Genomic DNA, 12,821 nt, shown 5'->3' with positions numbered 1-12,821 from the left:
CATTCCAGGACTCCAGGATCATGCCCTCGGCTGAAGGCAGGCGCTCAACCACTGAGCCACCCAGACATCCCATTGTGTCTTTTTTTTTTTCCTTAAAGATTTTATTTATTTGAGAGACAAAGTGTGTGTGATCAAGAGAGCCCAAGCAGTGGGAAAGGAGAGAAGGAGAGGGAGAAGCAGGGTCCCCACAACTTGGGGCTCTATCCCAGAACCCTGGGATCATGTCCTGAGCCAAAGGCAGACCTTAACCTACTGAGCCACTCAGGCACCCTTAGGTTGTGTCTTCTAAGTATATGTTGTACAGTGTGGTAACTACCAGCCCCATGTGACTATTTACATTTAAATGCAATTGAACTAACTATTCCTTAATTGCCACATTTGGCTAGTGGCTGCCATATTTGACAGTGTAGATATGTCTAGAACATTCCTATCATTGAAGAAAACTGTTAGCACTTGGAATAACCATTGCCACTACCTCCCCTCTGTGTACAAGTGTCTTAAAAAGTCAGAGATGATACCTATATGATAATTTTTCCTATCTATGCCCTGCTCCAGCCCTGCCATCACCTCTTAGCACCTAGGCAGTGAAGCTCACTCCATGAGAAATGTTCACACCAACCTCAGAGCTAGAAATTGAGCCCCCCAAACCAGGTGGGTTAGCTGGCCCCTGCAGACACAAGGATACTTGGTAAAAGTACTAATAACTCTTTACGATGTCAATAACTGGTTGACTGAACAGGACGATTGCCTTTAGTATTCTCCTAAGTGTGTGAGGGACTCCCAGACTTTGCAGAATGACCAATTCCAGGTACTTAACTGGATTGCTGACTCCCTCCCTCCCTCCCTCCATGTCTTTTCCCGGTTATATTTGCAAGTGAAGTTTGGGCTCATAATGAGTTGAGAAAGTTAATTTTTAATATTCAGAGGCGCTCACATGCCTGAGGGTAATTTGAGAAAGCATGAGATTAAACCCAGGTGCAGGAATCTGTCTTTCGTTGCCAGCCGCTGACAATCGACTCCCCTTGAGCGAAGGCCTCACGTATCACTAATGCTCAGAAGTACTGGTCCCCTGTTGGACAGATGAGAACATTTCATTTCTAGAGCAGAGACGAGCTCCCCTGGGCCTGAAAGCCACCTGGGGGTCTGTGTCCTGTCTTACGTTCTGATTTCAGAATGAAAGCTTTTGAAAGCTGCTTCCGTGTCAGTACTTTTCTAAAATAGGCTAGTTTTATTATTTTAGTACCTAAAATCATGCTAATGTTCTCATTGACATTACTCCATTCAATAGAGTGAGTAATCCAGATTGTGACTGTGTGCATTTCCCCTTATCAGACTTACCAAAGCCATTACTAATTCAGAAGGGAAGAAAATGCACCATGTATGCATTTTAAGTTTTCCTGAATTTGTTCTAATATGGAAGAGATTCTCCTCCCCCACCCCCCAAATCTGAAGATTCTCTTACTTGTAGGGAGTTAACAAAACTGGAACACAGCAGATCAATTTAGATTTCCTGGTCATGAATCCCAGCCTCTTTTGATAGCTACGTTTCTCTTTCTGCTGGATCGGCTGGCTATTCATTTGATTTCATTGAGAATTTTCTGAGTGCTTTTTCTTCATCTCAAAGAGGCTCTGGGAAGATGCAGGGCTGCTTAGTGATGTCACTCGCAGTCTGAGCGAGCCAGGTGCGTGCTAGACATTAAAACACGCTCATTATCTTTCCTATAATCTGCTCCCTTGTTCTCGCAGAAACTCAAGACCTAAGTGGATCCTGGTTGTAGTGAAAAGAATGATCATCAGTCCTTTTTACATCTGACGTCGGGATAATTTTGTTAGGCATATTTGTTCTCAACTGCTTTTTAAACCAAGAGCCGGCATTTAAACTGCAGTCTTCCTTTGTGGAAATAATCTAGTTCATGCTTCAGCTATTAGCAGTCCTCAGAGCTGAAAATGAAATGCTCTGAGCAAATAGCTCAGGAAGATCAGTTGTAGCTTTACGATCATTGTTGGTGGTATTAATAGTTAACTCAAAGGAAGTCGTGATGTGATACAAAACCAATCCAGTTTTCACAGCCTCTGGATTGAAGCCCCTCACTTGTGGCCTCGTGGTCCCATCAGTGGCCTTCTTATGGCCACCTGTGTTTATTTCTGGCCACATCTCTTTCTATACATAAGCGGACTCCTGTATCATCTGACAGCTCCCCTTTGCTGCTTCTTAGATACCAGATTCTCCAAGCTCAGAATCTTATCCCTATCACCTCGTCCTTAGAGTTCTTAAAAATCACTGTCCTCACTGTCCCTTCTTAGCCTCCCAGACCACACCTGAGAGGCAGACTTAGAGGAATCCTGTGTCTGGCTGGTCTTTCCCCCTCCCTTTGGATGCCCCCTTTTAGCCTACTCGCCCAAGCCCACTGACAGATGGGTTCAGTCAATCCGTCCGTTCGTTCGTTCATTCATTCATTCATTCATTCATTCATTCATTCATTCATTCATTGTCTATTCAATACCTGCTCTGTCCCAGGCACTTTACTCAATAATGGGAACCCAGTGAACAGGAGAAACTCAAACCTTGCCCTACTGGAGCTTAAGCTTTGTAGGAGAGGACTGACATTCAACCTCGTGAGAAGCATAATCAACAATGATGAGCAGGATGCTAGCTACGTTTATGCATAGCTGAGCATGTCATTCCTCAGTGGTGTCCCTTCATTTTGGGGACAAGATCCAAACACTCCTTAGCCTGTTTTCAAGGCTCTTCAAGAATCAACTGGGACCTGCTGATAGGCTTACAGATGCCTCATGCTCCTCATGCTTCCTCGTCTTCATGTCTATGCTGCTTTGGGAGTGCCTTGGTCCCTTGTTTCTTGGGCAAACTTCAGTATGGAGCTCAAGCTGTCACTTCTTGTGATCCTTTCCTGATTCCTTATGTGTGCTATTTCTCTTTTGCATTCCCATAGCCTCTCTGTGCCCCATCACCGGCCATTTCACCTGTGTGGTTTTTATTATTTTCCTCTCCAATAGGTTCTGAGACCCTTGGACACAGAAATGATGTCTTCTACCATTTTGTCCTTAGACTGTAGCATGACCTAGGACATGTGTATAACAGGTGCTTGGTAAATCTAGAGGTGAGAAGTGCCTGCAGATGGAAACACTGCTTAGGTGGAGGTAGTAACACCTGGTCTCCACAAGTGTGTCCGAGATCTGATGACTGAGATTTCTTTATTCAGTGGGATATTGGCCTCCATGGCATTTAAATTTCCTGATTCTAAATTGTCACTGCTTGTTTTCTGTTACATAATTATTTATTTTTATCAAGTTCCCAGATGTCTTAATTGGGAATGTCATATGTTATGAATTCTATTTCTGCTGGAGGAGCTGCTCCCCTAAGTGCTACTTTTCTGATGATGAACAATTTGACTCAATGGGGTATTGAATTTTATAATTCGTTAATGTTTGTCATCCCATGTACTCAAATATTCAGTATCAGCTGACAGCCACCACTGGAATTGATTCCTTGGACCATTAGAACACACTTTCCTGCCATGTTAGTCCTATGCCAGGAATCGAGGGAGGTGCTGAAGCTAGTGGCAGAGGGGAACCCCATGCTTGGCCTGAGATCTGTATGTGTGGGCAAGTAAATCTAGTCCCTTCTTTCTTTCTCCAAAGAAAGAAGTGACTTTCATGTTACTTTGGCTCATGCAAAGTATTGAAATTAAATTAAGCCCAACAAAGGAAATTCTTTTTTTTTTTTTTTTAAACATAGGAAATTCTGAGAGGTTACCCATAAAATGGAAAACTATCTCATCCCTACTGAGTACAAACCTTGTATGTTCTCTAGGGGTATGTACTTCATATCCAGGGACTTTCTTTGAGCTTTTATTGAGCTTTTACTGCACATGGGTCTTGTGTGAGGCACCGGGGACAACCTAAAATGAGCAAGATCCCAGCTCTCAAGTAAGCAACTGTCCAGATAAATAGATGCTGAGAGCACAGGGATTTTCATGGGGCTCTTGGCCCAGACCACGCTGTATGCTCTTTCTTCTGCAAAACTTTAGAGAAAGACCCACTGTCCTGGAGGCTAAGTCGTTTAGTTTAATCCTGAGAGGATAAGCAGATGCTCTCGCCAGGGCCTGGCATCTGGGACTGTCAACATCTATTACTGAAGGGACCCGATGAGATGGAATTAAAATGAGCCTGTGCAGAAAGAGCACAGGAACTGTCAATGAAATGCATACTTTTGTCCTGGAAATCAATGGGAAACACTTAGCTATCCTGTCAACTTTCTTTAAAAAGTAAGAACAACCATGTCCTGCATGATAGCCAGTGTGCCATGGTGCCCACTCAACCAGAGGGTTACTGGGGCCAGGTCATCTGGCATCTTCATTCACTCAGCAGACATTGACTGGAGCCTCTGCAGTGTTTGAGGCTCTCCGAGCAAGGTCCTGGTATGTGACAGGTGACCCTGAGGGACAAGTCTTCTGTCTCTGTGGGGTGTGGGGTGTGTACAGCCTCCTGGCATGACTGAGTTTGGGAGGTGGCCTGGAGAAGGACAGTCAGTGTTTGCTGAATAAACTACTTTTTTTTTTTTTTAAAGTAAGCTCGATATCAAACATGGGTCTTGGACTCATGACCCCAAGATCAAGAGTCACATGCTCCATTCTGAGCCAGCCAGGTGCCCCATATTGAATAAAGTTCTTGACCCAGAAGTGAAGTATTTGCCACACACATACCTGCATACACATTTCATTTTCACTTCACCATAGAGCTCTCTGATACAGATGTATATGGTGGGCATTTCTGTTTTTTTTTAAGTGGGAGAGGGCAATCAAGGTTTTATTCCAAACCTTCTGGGGGATCCCCTCATTATATTACCACTTAGGGGGAGCTAGAGTCCCACCTCTGATCAGAGCAGCTCAGTGGGGCAGATGCAACCTCTCCTTAATGCAACACAAGGGAGTGCTGCAGAGAAAGAATTAGTGAGCAATTAAGTGAACCTGATTTTTAATCCAGAGCCGAATGTGCAGAACTATATTGTCCTAAATTCATTTGCTTTATATAAATTAGGTTGTGATTTTTTATGGCCCATAACTTGAGTCTTTCTCATGATGTTTACATCACATGAATTTCATTTTGAGAGAATTCAGCTTTGTAAAAGACCAACCTAAATATTCAAAAAAACCCACAGATAAATGGATTGAACACCTTCTATGTGGTAGATGGGCCCTGGGGATAGAGCAGTGAATCAAGTGGACACAGCCCTCATGCCCCCATGGAACTTACATTCCAGTAGAAAAAAATAGAACCAAATATATGCCAAGTGGTACTAAATGCAAAGCAGAAACACAAAAGAGTATGGGTATGGCATATGTTTTGTGCTCCTATTTTATATAAATATGTTAAGGAAGCTTTGATCATGTGATGGTTAGAGGCCAATGGGAAGTGAAGTAGCAAGTCTACATTTTGGGATGAACATTGTTTCAGCAGGAGGGAGGAGGATGTGCAAAGGCCCTGAGGCGAGAGAGTATTTGATGTATTTGAGAACGGCAGGGTAGCCATAGTAGCTGGAATAGAATGAGTGAGAGAGGAAATGAGTGAGGTGCCCAGAGAATTAACAAGGGGTCTGGTAGGCCAGAAGGAGGAGTTTAGATTTTATTCCAAGTGACATAATCTGACTCGGCCCTGTACAAGCACCATCCCTACTGAGGAGTTGAGTGGACTACAGTGGCTGGGTGAGGAGGCCACTACTGCTGTGGTCATCCCAGAAGCTGGTGGTGGCACTCAGCTGTTGCATCCCCCAGATAGGTTTTGAAGACAGAGCTGATTGGATTTGGGGTGTGAGAGAAAAAGGAGTCACGGATGACTCAAGGGGGGCTGCCTGAGCAGCCAGCAAAGTGGAGTTGCTGGTTGTGAGAAGGGAAAGACCAGTGTGCGTGAGAATGACATGAGCCTCTGATTCTTCTCTCTTGTTTCTTTGTTCTATGCCAGAAGAATTTGGAATTTGGAAGGTCGTACATCTCTGAAAGTTAGAAGTAAATCTTACGGTTGCCCAATTTTCGAGATTATGGGGGGTCGATGAAGTTGGCCTTAGCTGTCTGTCACCTAGAGGGTTCTGTGGTTGTGCTGTATGTCACGCTCAGGGTGGCCCATGTGGGTGAATCCCAGGCTCCCAGGCTCGCAGAGTAACGGTCATGACGGGCAAGTTGCCCCCAGGGATGCTCTCCACGCCATTCAGAGGTCGCTTTGCGCTCAGCAGCATCCCGAGTCCCCATGCTGAGCAGCGTTCCTGGGCCTCCGACGGGCTGTGACCCACGCTCCCACCTCAAGGCGAGTCCCGTTTAACCACCATCTGCCTTTTCGTTCCGTGGGGGCTACTGTCCCTGATTCCAAGTCTCACCTGTTCAGTGCTAGGTGACCCTGCCACCACTCCCAGGATCTGCATGAACACCACCAGGGAGACACACTTTGGCCCAATTATGTGGCAGCATTTGCTCGGAGAAGGATCGTCTCCCAAGGCCTGGAGACAAAGCCTTGTTTGAGGAGAGCTGTTGGTTGGGGGTGGTGAACAATAGCGTCTGTGTTCTGGATGAGAACCTCTGGAGGGAGAGCAAATAAACTTGGGTGGGTGGACGCTGAAAAGGCTTTTCCTAGAGTAGGAAGCAAAATATAATCCTCCTCCCTGTCACGCCTTCTCTGTTGACATTTCCTGCTCCTTAACAAAGTACAGTGTGTGCCCTGCAGTGTGTGGCTCTCGAAGTGTCCCCACAGCCACTTTGCTGTGCCTTATATGCTGTGAATAATTGATTTTTATTTCTTAATTTTTAAAAAATATTTGAGAGAGAGAAAGAGAGCATGGGGGGTGGGCGGTGAGGCAGAGGGAGAGAGGGAATCTCAAGTGGACTCTGCACCATGCGTGGAGCCCAATGTGGGGCTGGATCCCAGGACCCTGAGATCATGACCTGAGCCAAAGGCCAATGCTTAACTGACTGAGCTACCCAGGCATCCCTACATAAATAAATCTTAAAAAAAATAAAGGCTAACCAGATGGAAGGATCTTTCCTTAACTTGATTGTGGATTGCCACCATATTATTGTCTTATCACTTAAGTTTAAATGGAGTCAGTTGTTTTCTTTTCTGTGTGAAAAGCAGGCAGGGGGTTGGTTATCATGCTTTTGCTTAGGCCAGGCAGGCTGGACAAATATTGACTAAGTCAACGAGGCCTGTGAGAGCAGGTCTGGGTTGGGGGTGCTCGGGAGTGGGTGACATTCCCCTCATAGCAGAGCTGCCTCACCTCCCTGCTGCCAGACACCCCAGGAGGCCTGTGGTTATATACTTCAGAGGAGGTGACCACAGGCTACCTGCTGGAAGGTATGGTGACTTCCAGATCAAGACCACTGAAGACATGGGACCCTTCTCTGAGGGCCGAGTGGTGTGCCTCACGTGGTCCCCGGAGCCCCTGGCACATTTTTCGGGTGTAATGCAGTTCATCACAGACAGGTTTGGAAGAGGCTCCAGGCAGCACAGGGGAGGCATTCCACACAAGGTGAAATGTCGTCAGGAGAAGTGGTTGGAATTTCTCTGAGTTCACAGCTTATCAAGGGCCTGTGCTGAAGTGATCCTGGGATCTGTTGGGAGTACAAACAGGCCCAGGAAAGGGCCTGGAGGAAGGCAGAGCATAGCCTGAGCCGGTGGAGAAGGTTCTCTGGCCACAGAGAGTCTGTGCAGCCCTGTCCCCATGGCCGAGGGGCCATAATGTGTGGCTTCACTAACATGGCCATTTTATGCATCCAGATCTTTCTGCTCATCATCACGGTTGAGTCTGCAGGTCTTTTGTTCATGACCAGGTTTCCAGATGGGTTTGGACTATGAGGTAAATGTACCGATCCTTCAAGACAGGTTTGCACTTTATAAACCTATTTAGTTTGTAAAGAATACAGATAGAGATCCATCTTATGAAATGTCTGTAGCCCTGAGCTCTTTTCCCCAGATTTGATCATACTCAACAAGTGGATCATCTCTCTCCTTTCCTGAAAAGGACAGAATAGATGCTTGTGTCCCATGGCATCATTTGGCTGCAGGGTTGCCTCCCTCAACTCTCGTGTGACTGCCAGGCCCTCCCTCGGCAGTGGTGGTGGTGGGGACACTGGGAAGACAGCTCCAGGTTGCTTACGTGGTGCTGGTCACCAGCACCAGGAAAGCAACAGACTTTCAGAGCCCCTGACTGAAAGGGCAGATGACCAGATTACCACAGAGTCACCTGTCACTCATGATGCACCCAGTGTTGGTGATGATGATCACATATTGGTAAATACAGTTACAATATTTTTTATATACTTTATTGGTCTCATGCCATGCAGTTGAGTTTTCCTAGATGTCCTATTACTTAATTAAGAAGACAGAAACAGGGGTGCCTCTATGGCTCAGTCAGTGAAGCACCTGTGTTCAGCTTATGTCATGATCTCAAGGTCCTGGGATTGAGCCCTGCATGGGGCTCCCCGCTCAGCTGGGAGTCTGCTTCTCCCTCTCCCTCTGCTCCTCCCTCTACGGTGTGCTCTCTTTCTCTCTCAAATAAAAATAAATGAAATCTTAAATAAAAAAAAAAAAAAACAACAGAAGTGGGCTCTCCTGGGTGGCATAGTTGGTTAAGTGTTCAACTCTTGATTTTGGTTCAGGTCACCATCTTAGGGTTGTAAGATTGAGCCCGATGTCGGGCTCTGCACTCAGTGTAGAGTCTGGTGGAGATTCTTTTTCTCTCTCTCTGCCCACCCCTTCCCAAATAAATAAATATAATGTTAAAAAAAATACAGCCAGTGAGGTGAAGGCAGCCCTCTCACAACTCTCTGTGTGAGATGTAGGGGAAGTCATAATGAAATAGGCACAAACCTGGCCCTTGGCATGATGGTTAATTTGTGATGTTATGTTCAAAGGTTAGTACCAAAGCCTGTTTTAAGATGAGGGTTTTTTTTCCCCTTATTTTTTCTTTCTCTTCTGGCAGGAGTGAAAAGCATTTCATTCTTTAACCCAAATTTATGTCCCTAGACATTTTTTGTAAATCAACTTCTACTTACCTAAAAGGCTATATTGTTGGTTTAAATGAATGGAATCAGTGTTTTAGGCTTCTTGCTCAGTATAAATTGGTACTCTTTCAAAGTAGTCCCCGTGAGTGGTTCTTTTTAAAGTGGTGTTAAATTATGGGGCAGGAATCATAAATTGGTTTTGATTCTATTGCCGAGTCTGGCTGATTCATGATGGCTGAGAGAGCGCTGCGTTACAAGAGAGAAGGCAACTCTGTCAGTGGTGTCCTTGTGGGACATGGGGAGGTCGAAGGGACAGTAGTTGTGACCCAGGTCTCCTGACCTTTGTGACCTGGGGGAGTGCCAGCCATTTAGATTTCTGGAAGTTTGCTGGGTCACTACCTCTGCTTCATCTGTTCTGCTTATAAACTCGAGATTTGTCAATAAGATGACCTTTGAATGCATTGAAGCTCTTCAGATAAGTGTAATCACTCAGGACACCCCCTCACACCCACCCACACACAGCGCGCTGGCTGAGTCAGTTAGGAAGCCTACTTGACTTGTTGATCTTGTCCAGCAAAGCATCAGGGTCTCACTATGTAATAAGGAAATTTTGAGATTTTTTTTTCCTACCCAGTCTAAACATATAATCCAGAAATCAAGGTCACTTTGGATTTGTTAGTATCTACAGTAATTAGGTTACTTTGCATATCAATTTGCATATCATAGCAAAGAACCATTGCTAGAATTCTCTGTTCTAGTGAAGAGCTGTACCTGAAAGATAAGGCTATGTGCGTTATGTGTTGATCTGAGACCCTTTTCTCCTCATTCTTTTTTTTTTCGTTCTTAAAATTGATATGCAAAATTATGTGGAAATAATTGCTCTTATTCAAAGCCCAGGAAAGAGCCCTGAATGTGGATGACCTGGTGGCTGCTTGACCTCTAGCCCAGTGCTTGTCCATGCCAAGGGCACAATAATCTCACCTGGCGAGCTTTTTAAAAAGAACACTGATGCCCAGTTCCCATATCTGGCTCATTGAATCAGAATATTGGGGGGTGGGACTCAAGCACTGATACACTTTTTTTTAATGGGAATTCTTTATTTTTTTTTCAAATTTTTATTTAAGTTCTAGTTAACATACAGTGTAATAATTGTTTTCAGGAGTAGAATTTAGTGATTCATCACTTACATCTAACACCCAGTGCTCATTACAACAAATGTCTTCCTTAATGCCCATCTTCCGTTTAGCCCATTCCCCCCCTCCCCGGCCACCTCGCTCTATCAACCCTTAGTTTGTTCTCTGTCCTGAAGATTCTCTTATGGTTTGTTTCCCTCTCTCCTTTTTTTCTTTTCCCCCTCCCATATATTTGTTTTCTTTCTTAAATTCCACATATGCGTGAGATCCTATGGTTTTTGGCTTTCTCTAACTCCACTTAGCACAACACACTCCAGCTCCATCCATGTCATTGCAAATGGCAAGGTTTCATTCTTTTTGATGGCTGATATTCCAGTGCATATACACATCACATCTTAATCCAGTTATCTGTCAGTGGACATTTGGGCTCTTTCCAGAGTTTGGCTGTTGTTGATAATACTGCTATGAACATCCGGCTACAGGGGCACCTGGGAGGCACAGTGGTTGATTATCTGCCTTTGGCTCAGGGCGTGATCCTGGGGACCTGGGATCAAGTCCCGCATCAGGCTCCCTTTGCCTGTGTCTCTGCCTCTCTGTGTGTGTCTCTCATGAATAGAGTAAAAATCTTTAAAAAAAAATCTGGGTACATGTGCCCCTTTGGATCTGTATTTTTGTGTCCTTTGGGTAAATATCTAGGAGTGTACTTGCTGGGTTGATAATATTTTTTTAAAGCTCTGCATCATTGTTGTTTGAGTTGTCTTCTTCTACTCCCTTCCCTATAAAAGCTCGTTATCCACAGCAGGCCATCTTGGGCTGGCCCATCTCTCTTGCCAGCCTCAGCCCCCAATACTCCCCAGACGCCAGGCACATCCAGCCAGGAGATCCTGCCCATTTTTCTGACTCTGCCTTTGTATTTGCACAGGCTCTTCTTTCTGACTTCACTGCTGTTTCCCCAGCCTCTTCCCTTCCCACTTTTCTGCACAAAATTACTGAGATTCTAGTTCAATGCCCTTTTCCTTGAGAAAACCCTCGTCCTCCCTGGGTCTGACTTGGCATTCTTCATTTTCATGGCTGCTGGAAGACAGGGACCACCCCTCTTCACTTCTCCACACCCAGCCCAGTCTATGCTCAAAAAGCATTTGTTCATCAATGAGTGCATTGGCAGTAGTAATACCTGCCTTCTGAGATTCTGAGCCATGTTACAGTGCTTGGAAGCCATAAACCATTTTATAAATACAAAGTGGTTTGGGATTATTGCTGATTTGGATCCTTAAACAACAGCAAATGATTGTCATTTTCCCGTAGACTGTACTCTTCAAGTCAGCATGTGGGATGCTGTGCTTTATTTATTGTTTAGAATACAGTCTGGTTGCCCTTGGGGTGCATGGCACAGTAATCCCCCCCCCCCCCCCCCCCCCCCCCGAAGGACGGGATGTCAGGTTTCCACTGCAAAGTGCAGCTCTGCTAATCAACTGGAGCTAATGAGATGATGTGTTTGCCCTGGGCAGCATCTCTGTAATTCCAAAACCTTGTCCAAATAGCCAAGCCTTCTGTGAACTTTTATTATGTGGACTTACCTCTCTTAAAGCCATCTGTGAGCCTGGTTTTGTGAAGCAATTATATTGCAGGTGTGCAATAGAGGATGAAGTAATGGCTTGATTATTTGGTGAAGCAGCAGGCATTTTGGACTTCACAAACTTCCGAGGCTTGCTTCATGCTATTTTGTTCTTCGGAATTTTAACACAACCTAGAGCAAGAGAATTGTTGGGACTGCAGCCAGCTGTGTGTACAATAATTTTTAAAAGTCAGCGTGTGCCTTATTTTAATCACAAGAAGGTCTGGCTGATTCTCTTATTACTGCTGTCAGGAGGGGCTCAGGGTGGGGATTTGTGTTTCTGGATTGTCTGAAACATAAGCAGAATTTCAGGATGTATGTAATATTTGGGAGAAGAAAGCCTCTTTCTTTCATCAAATTCTCAGAAGGGTCCTGCGGAACCCCTACCCTCAGGGGAAGTAAAGTATTAAATGTTGTTTTATGTTTCTTTGAAGTTGTCAGTAGTATCTAGGAGTTAAAGATAGGTCTTGAATGAATTTTGTCTTTTTTCTATGGCTTCAAAGTAGATCAGAAGCCAGTTCATTTCTAAATTATCTGTTCTCCTGTGTCTTGTTTGCCATCATCCTGTCCTATGCATTTGCATTTTGACCTTGACATTTCTGATGAGAACGGGCAGAGAGGTAGAGAATGAAGTGAACCACACAAAATAGGATGCTAAGTAAGAAAAAGGATGATCCAGGATTTGTATGTGTAAGGCCATCCAGGACTATGATGGAAATGCCCCCCAGCCCCAGAGCTGGGTTACTCCGTGGCCTACATTTTTGAGTACCTGTCATATACGAGGCATTTTGTTTAAACCTTCATTTTTAGCCGTCATACTGGCATTTCAAAAGAGGCCACGCTTTACCCATTTTACCAAGGAAAGGTCGAGAAACTGTAGCTCATGTTTAGACATCTTGCAGTACGGGGACTGCACTGGGGGGGCCGTGCACATAACGGCACAGAGATGGGGCTTGGGAGATGTTTGTCAAATTTAACTGCTAGCTTAGCAAATGCAGTTCCTAAAGCAGGAAGGAGGGCCTCTTCCGCAACTGTGCCTCCTGTTCTCTTTGCATCTTGTATGAA

The 12,821-nt window shown here is 44.9% G+C and overlaps 1 protein-coding gene across 1 annotated transcript in view; it reads left to right on the top strand.

The window, feature by feature from the left end:
* Window positions 1–12,821, top strand: part of FARP1 (FERM, ARH/RhoGEF and pleckstrin domain protein 1) — a 282,324-nt gene that overhangs the window by 124,663 nt on the left and 144,840 nt on the right.

Source organism: Vulpes lagopus, chromosome 16 (genome assembly GCF_018345385.1).
Source record: "Vulpes lagopus strain Blue_001 chromosome 16, ASM1834538v1, whole genome shotgun sequence".
NCBI lineage: Eukaryota > Metazoa > Chordata > Mammalia > Carnivora > Canidae > Vulpes > Vulpes lagopus.
This window is presented reverse-complemented; position numbering and strand designations above follow the sequence as displayed.